Source organism: Gorilla gorilla, chromosome 14 (genome assembly GCF_029281585.2).
Source record: "Gorilla gorilla gorilla isolate KB3781 chromosome 14, NHGRI_mGorGor1-v2.1_pri, whole genome shotgun sequence".
In the NCBI taxonomy this organism is placed as follows: Eukaryota; Metazoa; Chordata; class Mammalia; order Primates; family Hominidae; genus Gorilla; species Gorilla gorilla.
In genome coordinates, this window is record NC_073238.2 from 95,937,839 (window position 1) to 95,956,396 (window position 18,558).

At 33.9% G+C, this 18,558-nt stretch overlaps 1 long non-coding RNA gene across 1 annotated transcript in view; it reads right to left on the reverse strand.

Moving 5' to 3' along the window:
* Positions 1 to 18,558, reverse strand: part of LOC134757083 (uncharacterized) — a 53,437-nt gene that overhangs the window by 25,142 nt on the left and 9,737 nt on the right. The window lies entirely within an intron of this gene.

Consider the following 18,558-nt stretch of genomic DNA (forward strand, 5'->3'; position numbering starts at 1 on the left):
AGATTTTTGGGGTATTTGTTTTGTTTGAGGTTTCCGAATCTGTGGTTTGGTTTCTGAATCTGTGGTTTGGTTTCTTCTATTAGTTTTGGACTATTCTCTGACATTATTATTTCAAATATTCCTTCTAATTTTTGTCTTTCTTCACATTCTGGTATTCCAATTACATGTATTATGTGTACCTTGAGAAGTTCTTCCACAGTTCTTGAATATTCTGTTCTACTTTTCTCATCTTTTCTCTATGAATTTCAGTTTGAGACGTGTCTATTGACATCTTGAAGCTCGCTGACTTTCCCATGGCTATTTCCAGTCTATCAATGAGCCCATCAGAATTATTTTTAAATTCTCTGTGGTAGTATTTTTTATTTCTAGTGTTTTCTCTTGATAATTTTTTGGTGTTTTCATCTGTTTGCTTACTTTAGCCATCTGTCCTGCTTGCTGTTTACATTTTTACATTAGAATTCTTATCATATAATTCATAGTAATTTCTATTTCCCTGTCTGATAATTACAAAAGCTGTGTTGTATTTGAGTCAAGTTTGATGCTTGCTTTGTCTTTTCAAACTATGTTTTTGTTTGTTGGCTGGGTCTATCTATATCTATCGTCTATATATCTGTCATCTATCTATCTATCTATCTATCTATCTATCTATCTATCTACCTACCTATCTATCTGCATCTTAACACACTTCACTTTAGGCTGCAGTCTGAATGTTTTTGTTCCCAACAATTTATATGGTGCAGTCCTAACCTTCAAGGTGGTGGCATTAGGAGGTAGGGCATTTTGGGAAGTGATTAGGTCAGTGAGGTCCGAACACTCATGAATGGGATAAGTGAAATGAGCGGAATTAGAGTTCTTATAAAATAAGCCCTAGAGAGCTCATTTGTCCTTCCACCATATTAAGGACACAGCTAGAAGGTGACAACTATAAGCCACAAAGCCACCCTCACCAGACACCAAACCTGCTAGTGCCTTGATCTTGTACTTCCCAACCTCTAGAACTGTGAGAAATAAATTTCTGTTGTGTATAATCTACCAGTTTATGGTATTTTGTTTTAGAAGCCCAGACTAAGACACCTTCTATTTTGTTGTTGTTGTTGAAAACTAGACATAATATGAACCAAAATAAATATACCTTTAGTATGAGGTTTTATGTTCACTTGGGAAGGAGTTGGGCTATGTTGAATATTTGCTGTGGCAATAGGTGTCAGAGTTTCAAATTCTTTTAGTGTCCTTCTTTTTGTTTCTTCTGTTGTCTTTGGGTTTTACTTAAAGAAAAAAATCAACAAGCAAAACAAAAAATCCTTCTTACATGTGTGCCTTGTATCTCCTTCAGCTATAATCCGCTATTATTACACTGGAGCCCTATATATGTGGTGGGAACGTGTGGGTGAGGGGTAGAGATCTACAACATTGTAATTAAAACTCAATGTTTTAGTAGGTCTTTGTTCTTGGCTTGACTTCCACACATTTTCTTAGCTCCCACCTCCCCCTCACCTTTTCTGAGGCAGTTGGGCTAATATAGCTAGAGTTGTAAAATTGCCCTTCTCCTGGGTATTAGAGTTGTAAAATTGACCTTCTCCTGGGTAAGATATAGCTCTGATAAAGTCTTTTTCCCTGCAGAGTAGGCCTTTGTTTTACAGAAAGATCTCAGTGGTTTTCAAAATAGTTACTTTTCCCCTGAACTTCCAGAACACAGGATTTTTTCTTTTCTGTTCACTATCATAACCTATGAGTTCCTATGGGTAAATTTCACAAAATTGTGGAGGACCATCCAAAAGGAAGGCCTCTAGGACTTTGCTTATCTCATGCTAATCCACATCCGGCCTCAGAAATTCACCAAAGTTATAGTTACGATGTTGTTCCCGCACCGAATGGGTGTCCAGCTGCTGGTTCTCGCAGACCAACAACGAGATGCAGACTGACTGGGAAGGAAGGGAGCTTATTTCTGCAAACTGTTAAAAGGAAGAGCTCGGAGTAACTCACCAGACCAACTCAAAATTACAAGTTATCTAGTGCTTGCATACATTTAATACACCTATAAGCTGAAAGCCAAAGTGTTTCACTCTATTCTTTATCTAGGGTCTGGGGTCTAAACAATTACTGCAAAGCCTTGGAAAAAGTATTTAATTTAAAGTGGGTCCTGGTACAAGGTGTACAAGAACGTCTCAATTGTTTTAATTAAACTCTGAAGTCTGAGAAAGCCCAGGCGGGGTCTTAAATGGACTTGGTTTTATATTCTAGCCTTTGTACTAAGGCACTGGTTTCCCCAGTTCTTTAATGTTTAACTTATGTATTCATCAGAGTTATAGCAAGGTGTTGGTGAAAGCTGACTCCTCTGTTTGGAAATGGAGACCTGGTCTGCCACGTTTTGGTAAAAAATGGAGGTTTTGATCAAAAGTAGACCGTATATACACGGTAGTCCCTTATGATTAAAATGAGGCTGAAAAATTCCTATGGCATAGTGGCATTGTAGCCATCATACTATGGTAGTGCAATGCATTACTCATGTGTTTGTGGTGACACTAGTGTAAGCAAACCTCTTGGGCTGCCAGTCGTATAAAAATATCACACATGTAATTATGTACAGTACATAAAACGGGATAATGAAAATAAACTTAGTTTCTGTATTTTCTGTAATATACTTCTTGTCATTATTGTACAGTGTACTCCTACTACTACTAAAATAATTGTTAATTGTACAATAGCCTCAGGCAAGTACTTCAGGAGGTGCTCCAAAAGTTATTTTTGTTATTACAGGAGATGATGCACTTATCTCAGTCATTAAGTGAAATATGACTGCACTCGTTTAGGCCTACCAGTTTATGGCCCCAGTGGCTTCAGCCCCAGGTAAGCAGATCTTTGATATGACTGTCTACATTCACCTGTCTCCAGATTTTGGAGTGGTGGTTTACCCTGGGAATCACGACTCTCATGAGTCAAAGAAAATTATTGATTTTCAGTTTGTGCAACATTTTTTTTCTATGTAAAGACAGGAGTGGCTGTATGCAAGGTATTTTCACATTGCAACTGGAACTAGTAGTTGTAGACAGATTTTTAAATTCAAAAATAACTCGTTTTATTTTTCAATTCACTTAGTATTTTATGTGATTATGCTATCTGTGTCAGCTAAGCTTCAAATCTGCATATAATCGGATTTGTTCGAGGAACAGATAAGGGGACTAAGGAGAAGAGTTTCCTGTTTTGCCAAAAGTAGAGGAGAGGAAACGATGGAGAAGCGGGCCTGGTGACTGAACTCTCCTACCCGATGGAGGACTAGCTGAGACCTATTGAGGAGTGGATGAATTTATTTTTCTAAGAAGAAACTCTGATAATAGAGTTGGTGCTTAGACTCAGGTGACAATATGCAAAAAAGAAAAAATGAAGGAGTGAGCTCTTCGGTTATTTTAGTCATGTGGAGTCACTTTAGTACTTGGAAAACAGATTTGGAAACATGAAAAAGATTGCACGCTGGTGTGTTGATTTCATACTCACAAGAAGAATCAGAAACACTGGTGGAAGCTAAGGCATTTATGTAGCATCTTCATCAGAGTTCAGCAATTAACAATTAATAGGTTTAGAATAGGAAAAAGGGAAATGGCCATAGCAAAGTAATTATTGCTGGCAATTTTTTTAAGCACATATGTAACATTCCCTGGAGACCAACAGAACATTCCCTGGAGACTAACAGAAATAAACAGCTCAATGCGAGGCTCATTTCCTGTAAAAGCAAGTGAGATGGGACACAACAAAATTTGTGTTATAACTTTTACTCTGATTTAAAATACACGATGGCACAACTTGAGAAAATTTAAATTACACATTTAAAACCCTTTCTCAAATTAACCTCTACATAAAATCCAGTTTTACTTTGACATGTGTATATTAAAATCTGAGTCAAAAAATGAAATGCATTAGATTATCCTTAAATGAAACAGCTGTTTATGATACTGTTCTTAATTTCTTTGCTAGTTACAAAGATATGTTACTATAACTGCAAACGAAAAAATTTTAATACAAAACAGCTAATATTATTTAAAAAATACTATAATACTTGTCTTCTGAAACAATCTAATTTCATATTGAGAGCTAAGTGACATTTTTATTTTCTAAGTTTCCAATCTTAAGAAAGGAAGACAATTAGAATGAATGTGGATACATAATTGATTCTGCCAGGCTAGAAGGGGAAAAAATATTTTTGTCAAAAATGTCAAAAATATTTTTCCTTGTTGTTATTAATTACAAAGCCCTAATTAAATAATACCCTGAGAACTCTAAATCAATGACAGATGACTTTGTCCTTTAGAAGGAGCAGATGGGAAGATGTCAGTATAAATTTGAATTATATTAGGTTAAAGGTATAAATAAACATTATTATCATAAAAATGACGTGTCAAAACACATTTTAGCTAATTTTTTTAATACAATTTGTCACTCTTGCCTTTTTTTAACCCTTTGACCAACATCTCCCCATTTACCTCCAATCCAAGCTTCTGGCAACCTCTGCTCTACTCTCTGCTTCCATGAGTCTGGCTTTATTAAATTCCATATATAGGTGAGATTGCATCTGGAATTGGTGGGTTCTTGGTCTCGCTGACTTCAACAATGAAGCCGCGGACCCTCCGGTGAGTGTTACAGTTCTTAAAGATGGTGTGTCTGGAGTTTGCTCCTTCTGATGTTCGGATGTGTCCAGAGTTTCTTCCTACCGGTGGGTTCGTGGTCTCCCTGGCCTCAGGAGTCAACCTGCAGACCTTCACAATAAGTGTTACAGCTCATAAAGGCGGTGCAGACCCAAAGAGTGAGCAGCAACAAGATTTATTGCAAAGAGCAAAAGAACAAACACCACACCGCACGCCAACAGACGGCAGCCAGTTGCTCTTGCTGGCTAGGTTGGCCAGCTTTTATTGCCTTATCTGGCCCCACCCACAGTCTGCTGATTGGTCCATTTTACAGAGAGCTGATTGGTCCATTTTACAGAGAGCTGATTGGTCCGTTTTGACAAAGTGCTGATTGGTGCATTTACAAATCTTTAGCTAGACACAGAGCACTGACTGGTGTGTTTATAATCCTTTAGCTAGACAGAAAAGTTCCCCAAGTCCCTACCCGACCCAGAAGCCCAAGATGATGTGGTATTTGTCTTTGTGTGGCTTATTTCACTTAACTAATGTCCTCTATTCTTGCTATTCTGTCTCATCTGTTTGTCCTTTCTTTTCATGAAATGTTCTATAAAATATTCTAGAATATCTTCAAAATGTTTTTACTCTTAGATGATTAAGGATAAGTTCCAATTAAATTTCCTTCTCAGAGAATGCTCTCTCAATTTCCCATTGCTTTATTCTGTATTTTTATTGGAAAGTTAAATACCAATTTTTGTTATTATCATTTTGAAGAAAATCAGAAAAGAACAAATACTGCCTGTTTATATATCATAATACATAGAATCATTTTCAAAAGAAATATTTTCCAGGTTGAATTTCAGTGAGAGAGTTGAAAGACTTTATATCCCTCGTTTCTTTACCCAGAATTTAACGTGATACTGTTCACTAAACAGAAAAATTAGTATAGCAATATCTAAAACACACGTACACTCAATGCATATTAATAAGAACATAAGAAAGAGCACAGGTATTGCTGCTTTTCTATATTTATTAAGCTTTTCAATTTTAAAATATTTACTATTTCATTCTCATGATTTAGAGAAAATACAGTTACAGGACTTTGTTTACCTTTGATAACCTAGTTAAGAGTAAAGGCATTTAGGGAAGAAAAGCCAGTGAAGTATATATTAGATATATGCCTATACTTCAAATAACATTAAATCATTTCCTGATCCTTGGAGAGAAGTTGCAGAGATTTAAGAGATATGAATTCTATCTCCAATTGTACAGCTATTGTTATGCCTGTACTTTTACTGCAAATGATTAATAATGTGAAATTAGTCACTGTGGGGAACTAACAGTATGATAAGTGTCCTCTTTAAATTAGCTCTGAGGAAGAAACATTAATAGATTCCTATTGCTTCAGTTGATTTTTCTTCTCAATTCTCTATACATGTTGAAAGGTTTTGAAGACCCTAGACAATACATTCAGTCTTAGCGGTAAAAAATTAAATAACTGGATAATTATACTTGGAAAAGTTAAATGAAGAGATGAACTGAATATTATAATTTTATACATCTTTGCTATCAATGACTCACCCCTGTTGATAATTCATAACATTCTGTCATTTGCATATTTTCTCATTGTGCTTTCTTCCAGAAATGTCATACTATTGTGGAAGTATTAATAATTTATTAAAAGGTCCAATTTAAAAATCCTTAAAGGACTAAGACTTGACTATAACAATGATGCATGTACTATAGAGAGCTGAAATATACCATCTTTGTAAATTTGTATTATAATCTAAGGTAAACAAAATCTTAGAATACAGATCTATTAATGTATTGCACAGTCCAGGTGCTGAGTTAAGTAGGTAAGTTTGTGAATAATGCAATGTCATTTGACTTTGAATTGCAAATTTGAACATTAGTTTTATTCTGTGATTTTGAAAAACACATATTACATGGAAATAATAAATTTAATTTAACTTAATTTAAATTGCAAAAAATAGAGGTGTGCATTAATCTGGTTATCACACCTGTTCAGAATTTATTACCAGCTCTTCATTTCACGCTTGTGTTGAACGTTATCTCATGGGAGAAAGACAAAATATGCTCCTTACTTTGCATTTCCCTTGGAAGGTATGATATATGAGCTCACTCATGAATTAAATTACCGCCCTTGGGATATGCAACTCTGTAGACTTCATATAGATTTCCATATAGTAATCCCCATTAGATTACTCTCATTTTTTAAAAAGTAACTTTTAGTGATTCAGGCACATTCGAAGGAGGGGAGGGGGGTAAAATTTGTATTGATTGTCTACTAGAAGTTATTTCATGTATCTAGCAAAGCAATCTTCAGCCTTTTCATTTCCATTTTGCAAATAATGCTTGAAAGAGAATTTAAAACATATTATAAGCTTCTTAAAGATTAAAATTAATTCAAATACATTTATGTTAATCAACTTTCTGTCATATTTCTCCTGACCTTTATGCTTTTATTTTAACAAAGGCAGATAGCCTTCATAAACTAAATATCTGTAAATTAACTCAAATTTATAATTCATAATCAGGATCATTTTTATAACATAGAAATGACTTAAGTTACTGATTGACATTGCTATATTTTAAATGCAAATGTTATGTATTAATCTAACTGTATATACTTTATGTCCCATCTTAAAAATTTGAGATTAGAATAAGGACACAGATCAAGCTTGAAACTAGAGAGCTTTCCATATATTGTTCTAGTGATCACAATGTCTTTTGTAAAAAATTGTCAAGTTGTTTTCTTCAGTTCAGTTTAAGTCATTAGTCTGAAGAGTTTTTCGAGAATTGTTAAGTGAGCTACACACATCTTAGAGTATATGAATTGTTTTTTATCCTAGACTCTCTTCAGCCAACTCAAATCAACAACAAAAATTAAAAAATAAAATCCAGTAGAAGATAAGGGACTTCCTGCCTCCCTCTATTTTGTAGTAGTTTGTATTGTTTGTTTAATGTATGTATTGATACCCCCTACAAAACATCTTTCCATGCAACCCTTTCATTAGGGAAAGCTGTCTTTCCCATGCATTGACTTCAGGCTTGCCTATGTGACTTTGACCACTGGGTTATAAACTTAAACAGCCATCATATAGTTTGAAATGCCCAATTTTCAGATACTAATTTCTTTCTTACTTTAGATTCTGGAGTCAAGAGTTCATGCTGTTTCTGCCAAACAATAAAAACACATGGAACAACAAAACTTAAACCTTTGTTGAAAAAAAACCACTAAAATTTGGTATTTTTTTATAGTGACATAACTCAAGCTGATTTATAAAATATTCAATTTATGTTATCTGACAGCATATATTTGCATTCTTTCGACTAAGTTTACTGACATAAAATAAAATTCCAGTGTCTTCAATTGGAAAGCAAGATGAGATTTACACATTTACTTTAGATAATACAACTAATTAAAAGCTAAAATGCACTTGCTGATTTGATGGCAAATTTAGTTATACATGATTTTGCTCTATTTAACTTTGGGTGGATTGTGATAAGAAAGAATTGACCACAAACTACATTATTCCCAGTATATCCCTGAATCCTAGAGCATTAGTAGCACTCCTTGATTTATCATTCCAATCTAATTTCACAGAGCTAGTCTATCAGCACACTCACTTTGACGATTTTTAGCTGAACTATAGCAATTCATTTATAACATTCTCCAAACAAATTTCAACTTCACTAACAGATTGTGCTTGACTGAGGCTGTTTGTGATCTAAAATAGCTAGGATCCTAACATAAGCTTATAATGAAATGTCTGACAAGACTTTAACATGGGAGTCTCCTAATGATTTTGTAATGTTTTGACAATCTTGAAAATATGTTTTTAAAAGAGCTAGCAAATGCAAGTGTTCCCTAAGCAAAATATCCCATCTGTTCAAAAAAATGTCTTAAGATACCAAAAGTACTAACCACAGTGCAGGAATAAGCAGTCGTGTGACTTAATTTCTTTAAATAAATGATCCTTTTATTAAATAAATAATAGGAATTATAGAAACCTTTAAAATCTTGAGTCTGTAATTCAACTGCCCAGTAATCTTTCAAGGTAACTAAGAGAATTGTCAGAGATCCCTCAACTGTAGCAAAGTGTGTCCTGAATGCTCCTATTAGAGGAGCTGAAAAGGATGTTTAAAACCTTATTAGTTTAAAGTACAAAGAAAAAAGGTGAGTTTTATATTAAAGAGTACTGAATATGCTGCCTTTAGACAGCTATTATGAACATTCATCATTTATTGCTCCAGTTGAGGGAATTTTGACAATTCCTTTTACAAGTCACCTTTAAAGCTACTCTGCCAAACTGATGAGGCCGAAATATTGATTTGAATTGTCCACATGTTAGCTCAAATGATTGCAAGTCAGCTTGAGTTCTTTGTTCTATTTTGAGTTTTCCATCTGTATTACCTCAAGAAGGTTACAGTGAACACTTTCCTTTTGTAGATGATACATAGGTTTTTTTCAAGATTTAGTTATTTTGCATGCTCTATTTCATATTATAGATATATACACCTCAACTTATTCATTTCAAATGTAATAAAACTGAGGTTCTGGGAAATAAAATAACCTATATGGTTAAAATAACTGAAAATGTGTAGAGTGAGAATTTCTAATGTCAATTTATTACAATGTCTTGTCTGCCTGCCTGTCTTCCTTTCATTCTTCCATTTGTCTCTTTTTCTATTTCTTTCTATAGGAATGTCCATTTTTTTCTTATAATTTAATCTTTAAACACTAGCAGGCCAGGCAAGGTGGCTCATACCTCTAATCCCAGCACTTTGGGAGGCTGAGGCTGGAAGATCACTTGAGGTTAGGAGCTTGAGACCAACATGGCGAAAACCCGTCTCTACCAAAAATACAAAAATTAGCCAGGCATCGTGGCACATGCCTGTTAATCCCAGCTACTCAGGAGGCTGAGGCACAAGAATCACTTGTACTCAGGAGGTGGAGGTTGGAGTGAGCTGAGATTGCAGCACTGCGTTCCAGCCTGGTGACAGAGTGAGACTCCATCTCAAAAAACAAAACAAAAAAAACAAAATGCTAGCAAATAAAAGTGTACCTATCATCATGAAGTATAAAATAGACACATAAAAATTTATTTTGATTTAAATTTATCTCTATTTTTACCAATTTAAGAAAAATTTGAATATACTTTATTTAGATAAGACATATTTATTAAATTAAAAATAAATATTTATCTCATTTTTAAGGCTTCATTTTAGCTAATATATTCAGAAGGATTAATATTTTTGTTTACTTTATATGTTCACAGACAATCACATTTGGATTTTAGGCTTTCTCTAACCATGTCAGCAATGTTACAATCAGAAACCTAACTAAATAGCAAACACCAACCGCCATTGGTGGTTTTGCATTGGTAGCTTCTAATTGCTGTTTCAGATAGCAACACTGATGTTCAAAGGTAGATTTACCATGAAGTTAATGGGTCTTAAGCTACAGGGTCCCTCACTTATTAAGACTGCTTCTAAATTAACAATTTTTTTTTTTTTTTTTTGAGATGAAGTCTTGCTCTGTTGCCAGGCTGAAGTATAGTGGCCTGATCTTGACTCACTGCAACCTCCACCTCCCAGGTTCAAGGGACTCTGCTGCCTCAGCCTCCTGAGTAGCTGGGATTACAGGCATAAGCTACCATGCCAAGCTAATTTTTGTATTCTTTTTAGAGATGGGAATTTCACCATCTTAGCTAGGCTGGTCTTGAACTCCTGAACTCAAGGGATCTGCCCACCTTGGCCTCCCAAAGTGCTGGGATTACAGGCGTGAGCCACCACGCCCAGCCTAACAATAATTTTTATACCTAATTTTATGATTATACATTATTCTTATTCTTAAAGAAGTTCCTCAAATTACAATGTTTTACACTCCAAAAGTTTGAATATCCCTTTAATTATTCTATGTATTAATACAAATTAAAAATCTTTAAAGCCTTTCTAATGTGTGCCCCCTTTCTCTTACAGTTATGATCAGTATTTGGTTATTTTAAAAACGGATTCAAAAAGAGGAATGTTCATGTAATTTACAGTTCAAATCAGGTCACTTTTAAGAGGTAGGATAAGCTAGGTTTATACCAGACAAACTGGAATATATAATCTCTTGATATAAGCTAGAATGTGAAAAAATTGTATAAAAATTCAGCATTTGATTGTATCGACAAACAAAAGAGAAGTTTCAGGAGGGCCTGACAAATGGTTTCAAATATTTGAAGGTTGAATGAATTAAAGATGTACTTGTGTTGTGTCTCTTGTAAATAATAAAAAAAAATCAAGAATTAAATTTGAGTTCAACATAAGAAAGAACTGCCTGTTCTCCTTTCTCCTGTTTCTTTTCAGAATTAAAACTACCCAACAGCAGAAAAATCTTTCTTGTGAACCAGTATTTACTTTGTCACAGGAAATATTTTCACAGAAATAAGATGACCCATTAAAAGATAAATAATGATGAGATAACTGCATTGGCTGGAAAAAGTTTTGTGAATTATACAATTGGAAGTAGATGACATAGTGGTTAATAGCTTTGCCTCCACTGTCAAACACACTGGATTTGGATTTCAACATGTTACTACAAAGTCTAGAATTTCTGAAAGGACATAGAAATTCATGTCTAGACAATGCTAACACTTTATTCATATCATTATAACATTATTTCAAAATGTTAACATTAACATTTTATTATTTAGACCTAAATAAAGTGCCCGAACACTCGCACTTATGGATGCTAAAAATGATCATTTTCTATCTAAGAAGCAAAATTTTGGAAGGTATATCCTTAAGTTTGCCTTGGGAAAACACACACACACACACACACAAACACACACACACACACAATTATCCAGCCTAAGAAAATAAGGAAATGTCTCATCTCACATGAAAGAAATGTAAAGTAAAGGCTCTAAAATAATTAGCTGATTTTGGATTCCTGGTCAGCTTTCACAAAGTCATCTGCATCCGTATCAGAAATTATAAACTCCTGTTACCATCTGGCAGATGTTTGATCATGTCAGTTTATACTGAAAAACATGTACACATGAGTCGTTAAACTGTAGTATCAATAGGCAGCACAAGTACCTGGTATAGCCCCTCTCATTAAGGAGAAGAAAGCATGTTATGGAAATGGAAGAAAACATTGAGATTCCAAGGCTGTTCACATTGCCCAAAGGTATTTTAAATTTGGTAATGAAATCTTCTTAGATAATACAGTATCTCTTTTGTAATTGAACATGAATATGTTTCCACAATCCTGAATAAAACTCAGAAAACTGTTACATTTACTATCCCTAAAACCTATCCATATTAGTAACATTAACCTAAGTTAGTTTGAGCTTTACATTTTCATTTTATAGCATTCCATATATTTTAAGCTCAATAAATAAAACAAATCATACCAAATGTTTGAGCTAATTAAGATTATATGGAGCCTACCATCATTCCTCTTGTATCTCCACATACTCTTGAGTCTTAGGTTGCAAGGCCAGGAAGGAAGCCTCTGATATCACATAGCAGATATCTGGAGGATGCTAAAAATATTTGGGTATAAATGACCCCTTGCTACTCGTATTATTCGGAATAGATAATTGAAACACAATTGCCAGATCATAGTATAAATGTCTTCAAGAAGGAAATGAGCCATTTATTTAAATAGTCATTTATATGTTTATGTACTTATACATGCATTAATATGCTTACATATGTTTGTGTGTGTGTGTGTGTAACATAACAAACATGAGAATGTTCATATCTCCAGAAATGAAGCATCATCGTGATTCTATTTATTTTCATAATTTTTTAAGTACAAACTATTTCAAAGTTGCATAAAAGTATAAAAACAAGTAGATCTATTTGAGAATACAAATTCAGAAAAGGTAAAACAGATACAATTTGCCATCTATGTAAAATATGCAGAATGTAAATAATCACTTTATTAGTACTGTAACTTGACAGTAAACTGTAGATTATTTCTCATTTGCATCATTTGTCTTCTTTCTATTATGTATAAGCATATTTTTAATTGACATACGTACCTTGATGAGTATGTATATATTCAATATGTGTACAGATGCAATTATTCTCTACAAAGGTAAAAGCTACATTACTTAAATCTTTACAATATAATCAATTTTCAAGTTATTATAGTGTCTTTACAACATTGAATTGACACAAAGTTTAAATGTTTTGAAAAAGCAGTAACTATATAAGCAAGTTTCTTTGGAATTTGTGTATAATGGTCTGTATTTTCTTGATGATTTTTACTGTTTCAATCGCATTGGAAACAAAATAACTATAAGCTTTTAGTATCACATTCACTATTAAAGGGGATACAATTCATTCACTATTAAAGGGGATACAGTTTTGTTTTTATTAATTTATTTTTCTTCATTCTCTTTTTGCATGCTGTTTCTTATTGTCGTTTTATTATACTGTAGTAATCATTGATATGTGGAAAAAGCATTCCCCTCTCATCGTTACAATAATGATATTTTATAGGAGGCTAGTTGACAGAGATCAAACTAGCATTCTTCCGTGACTCCTCTATTTATTGATCCTGTGTGTCTGTGTTCTAGTTATCAGGGCCTGATGGGACCTAATTTGATTTCTTGCTTCACTTTTTTTTTCCTTTTTTGAATTAAACTGAGAGTATGGTTTTTTTATTAAAATAATTTAGTTGATTAGTAATTATTTGGAAAGACAAGCGATTTTTAACTTATATTTTAGGGACAGTGAGTCAATTCCATTGAATTCCTTTTTTTTTTTTTTTTCTTTTTGAGACTGAGTCTTGCTCTGTTGCCCAGCCTGGAATGCAGTGGTGCGATCTCAGCTCACTGCAAGCTCTGCCTCCTGGGTTCATGCCATTCTCCTGCCTCAACCTCCCAAGTAGCTGGGACTACAGGCGCCTGCCACCATGCCCTGCCAATTTTTTGTATTTTCAGTAGAGATGGGTTTTCACCATGTTAGCCAGGATGGTCTCGATCTCCTGATCTCGTGATCCGCCCGCCTTGGCCTCCCAAAGTGCTGGGATTACGGGCTTGAGCCACCGCGCCCGGCCCCATTGAATTCTTAAAGCAACAACATACTTACAACTGAATGGGAAATACTTCGGGCACTCTCTGATGATTTGATTGGTGTTAGAAGCTGAGGGGAACTTTAACAGAGAAACAAGATGGCTCTACTGTGAAACATATGCAGTGTTACCCAAATTGTGATTATGGGAAGTGAAAATATGAAAATTCTTAAAAAATATTTTCTATTTTTATTCTTTTGTGTTTCTTTTTTGTTTGTTTTTTTCTTAGGACCAAAGTAAAAAGTTTAATGAGTTGTCAGAAAGAAAGAAATATGTCACGCCTCAGAATTTTGGAAGAATTAGGAATTTTAGGCATTATCTATAGAATCACTTTATTTGTAAAGTAAGAGGACTGAGTATCCAAGAGTATCTTATATCTGACATTCATCCTACCAATGGAGCTCTTCAGAACAACTTCTGACTCTGACATTACCCTTTGTTTTAAATATATTTTTCCCACTCATTCCTCAGTTGTAATGCTACTTAGTTGATTGACACAATTCTGTTTCTATCACTATTAAGGGAAATGAGTATTTACAATCCACCTTGAGATGGTTATTTATTTCTTCCTCTAAAACATGACTTAACTATACTCACAGCCTCATGGTTATTAACTGTAGTTCCTCTCTCTTGAGTAGCAAAGCAGACAGGATTTTAAATAAGGCAATTGTTTTCATTTTTGTTTGTTGACTAATAGAATTAATTAATCAGACTCAGTATTATTAAGTATAATTTTAATAGTTACATTTATTTAATCCAGGAAAAAAAACATTTAGTAAAAGTCTGGATCTATATTTTTTAAAAAAGAGAAAAAATTCAAGTAAACCACATGGATTTCCAAATACTGCTAAAGAACTCATAAGATGCATAATTATCCATGCTTGGTTTGCCTATAATTTTCTCATTAACCTTTCTTGTCTCAGCCCATTATAACTGGTTTAGATGTATTTACAATGTTTCAGTATACTTACTTTTTTCTACTTGGGAATTTTCTTTTTATTTTGTATCAAATGTTTCTGGTCTGAAAGTGATCAGCCTCCGCTGTTTTCCACTCAATTTGCTTTTGAGCAGCATCTTATCTGAGTCCTTGTGAATGCATTCAATTATTATTGTTTCTAAGACACTGGTGCATTTGGAGCAGCATCTTATCTGAGTCCTTGTGAACGCATTCAATTATTATTGTTTCTAAGACACTGGTGCATACATACTTCGTTCTTTGCAATGCCTCTCATTGTCCCCTCTGGCTTCATTGAAGCAGTTTCCTTCACCTAGTCTCTTCCCTGATTTTGGTAGCCAGGCCTGTGATGCCAAGATATCTGTCCTAGAAAACTTCTCAGTATGCTCAATCCACAAAATATCTTTTCCTGAAGGTTTAGTCATGCATCACCAGCCTTGAAATTTTAAGGATGGTCTTAACACTCAGAATATAACCAGCATATGTCTTTAAATGTTATCATATGTAATAAATTATTATTAGCTCAGAATTAACAGATAAATAAGAATTCTTCATCTTTGTATCCTAGTAATAAGCACAATGCCTGAAATGTAGTTGGTATTTAGTAATGCCTGTTGAAAGAAGGATGCCTTGAATGAGCCATGAATCATGTAGTGTTTTTTATTCACAGGCAGAGATGATATTTCAGAATTCTTTTCTAGTAGATATGTTTCACTTCAAGATTCTTAAGTTTTCTTTAAACTGTACCCTTAAGCTTATGATTAAGTGGTGCTTCAGAATTTAAATGTGTTCATAATATATAGACTTGTCTACCATGAATATTTAGGAACCTAGATACATGAAATGGCAGATAGTGTTATTTCATTATGATATATTTCATTTATCCAGAGGCAGTAAAATAAAAGCATGCCATTTTGTAAAGCAGGCTTATGAAACCATCTATATTATTTTGCATTTTTATTGTTCTATTCCTCTAAGGAGCTCAAGATGCTCTATCGAAAGGTTTTTTACTGTAATGATAAACTGCCCAGAATACCTTTGACACAGGTAAACATGCATAAAGTCATACCTAAGGCTGCTTTCTCTATTATAAATTTATTCTGTGTTAAGAAAAAAATGGGAGCACTTAATCACTTGAAAGTCTAAGGCAAAACTGTTGAAGTCATCATAGAATGTCCCTAAAAAAGTCGACAGCAAAGAACGTTTCTTACTGTTTTACACTAGCAATAATTTGTTTTTGTTTTTTTGACCCTATAGATTTACTGGAAAGGGGGTAATGATGTCTAGTTCAATTTTGGTATTATAAATTTGCCCAAATTTTATTAATCTTTACATAAAGATACAATAAATATGTTAAGAGCTCATAAGTTCTAATATTCTATAAAGTATGTGCAAAAGTAATTTTAAAAGTAGATTTATGCAAAAATTATTATATGTTATTTCATATGCTATTGGTACTTTATGATATTATTCCTATAAAAAGTAATTTTAAAAGTAGATTTATGCAAAAATTATTATATGTTATTTCATATGCTATTGGTACTTTATGATATTATTCCTATAAACACTAGGTAAACAAAAGTAATCTTTTTAGTAGTCATTTTTATTTAAAAAAAGGTGCCGTACAGAGAAAAACTTTGAGAACGCTGGGTACATGGAACTTTTATGCAGTACTGTAGGAAAGCAATATGGGAATTTAAAAATCATAAAACTATTCAAAAATTCTTTTCCTCATGCATACAGACATTTTTCAAATTTTATAAAGGTGGAAAGGCTAAAGATACACCAAATGTTCAGCAATACAAAGCCGATTAACTAAATAAAGTATAGTCACTTAATAAAATAGTATGGAAGTTATAGTAATAACAGTAATCTCAAGAATGATCAGAATACATATTGCTAAGTGAAAAAAATACAAATACAAATTTTACTTATACTATCACTAAAGTATTGTAGACATCTTATGTGCCCACTAACACAAATTGAAAGAAATTACTCTGTTGCCCAATCTGACTAATTACAGAATCAATCTTTTCTATTGAACTCCATACCCATTTGGCTACCACTCCATATCAGTTCAATACAGTGTCTCTAAATAGACTGCTTTTGCTATAGTTTTATACATTTTAAATTCCATAGCTTGAAATGAAGTTTCTCCATTTGCTGTTCTTGCCTACCTCTCCACTCTAATTTCTTCCCACTTCAACAAAACACTTCAGTTATAATAAATAACTTGTGATTTCATGAAAATACGATGTATTTTTATAATTTGGGGATATTAGGCATATTATATCTGCTCTTTGCAGTACTCCTCTTTCCTCTTGTTGAGCGAGCCAACACTGGTCATATTCTAGAATTCTACTCAAGTGTTTACCTCCTCTTGGCAGCTTTCTTGCCCCATACTTTCCAACACAGTAGTTGTTAGATATTTCATTAGGAGCTACAATGACATCTTGGGAAGTTGTTATATTATATCATTCCATATATTTCTAAGGTCCAGGATTGAAGCAGTATTTAGCAACCACCTACACATTTTTTAGCATTATTAAGTTAAATAGCAACAAATAGAAATAGTTGCATGTCTTAGTATAGTGCATTATTGCTAAGAGATTTTTTAAATGTACTGGTTATACTGTGTTTTTTTTAGTATAATATTAATTGTATTAAGTATCTTTTTTTATTATACTTTAAGTTTTAGGGTACATGTGCACAACGTGTAGGTTTGTTACATATGTATACATGTGCCATGTTGGTGTGCTGCACCCATTAACTCTTCATTCAACATTAGGTATATCTCCTAATGCTATCCCTCACCCCTCCCCCCACCCCACAACAGGCCCCGGTGTGTGATGTTCCCCTTCCTGTGTCCATGTGTTCTCATTGTTCAACTCCCACCTATGAGTGAGAACATGTGGTGTTTGGTTTTTTGTCCTTGTGATAGTTTTCTGAGAATGATGGTTTCCAGCTTCATCCGTGTCCCTAGAAAGGACATGAACTCATCATTTTTCATGGCTGCATAGTAATCCATGGTGTATATGTGCCACATTTTCTTAATCCAGTCTATCATTGATGGACATTTGGGTTGGTTCCAAGTCTTTGCTATTGTGAATAGTGCCTCAATAAACATACATGTGCATGTGTCTTTATAGCAGCATGATTTATAGTCCTTTGGGTATATACCCAGTAATGGGATGGCTGGGTCAAATGGTATTTCTAGTTCTAGATCCCTGAGGAATCGCCACACTGACTTCCACAATGGTTGAACTAGTTTACAGTCCCACCAACAGTGTAAAAGTGTTCCTATTTCTCCACATCCTCTCCAGCACCTGTTATTTCCTGACTTTTTAATGATCGCCATTCTAACTGGTGTGAGATGGTATCTCATTGTGGTTTTGATTTGCATTTCTCTGATGGCCAGTTATGATGAGCATTTTTTCATGTGTCTTTTGGTTGCACAAATGTCTTTTTTTGAGAACTGTCTGTTCATATCCTTTGCCCCCTTTTTGATGGGGTTGTTTGTTTTTTTCTTGTAAATTTGTTTGAGTTCATTGTAGATTCTGGATATTAGCCCTTTGTCAGATGAGTAGATTGCAAAAATTTTCTCCCATTCTGTCAGCTTATGTAGAAAGCTGAAACTGGATCCCTTCCTTACACCTTATACAAAAATTAATTCAAGATGGATTAAAGACTTAAATGTTAGACCTAAAACCATAAAAACCCTAGAAGAAAACCTAGGCAATATCATTCAGGACATAGGCATGGGCAAGGACTTCATGTCTAAAACACCAAAAGCAATCGCAACAGAAGCCAAAATTGACAAATGGGATCTAATTAAACTAAAGAGTTTCTGCACAGTACACTGTGTTTATAAAACAACAAAAATTTAC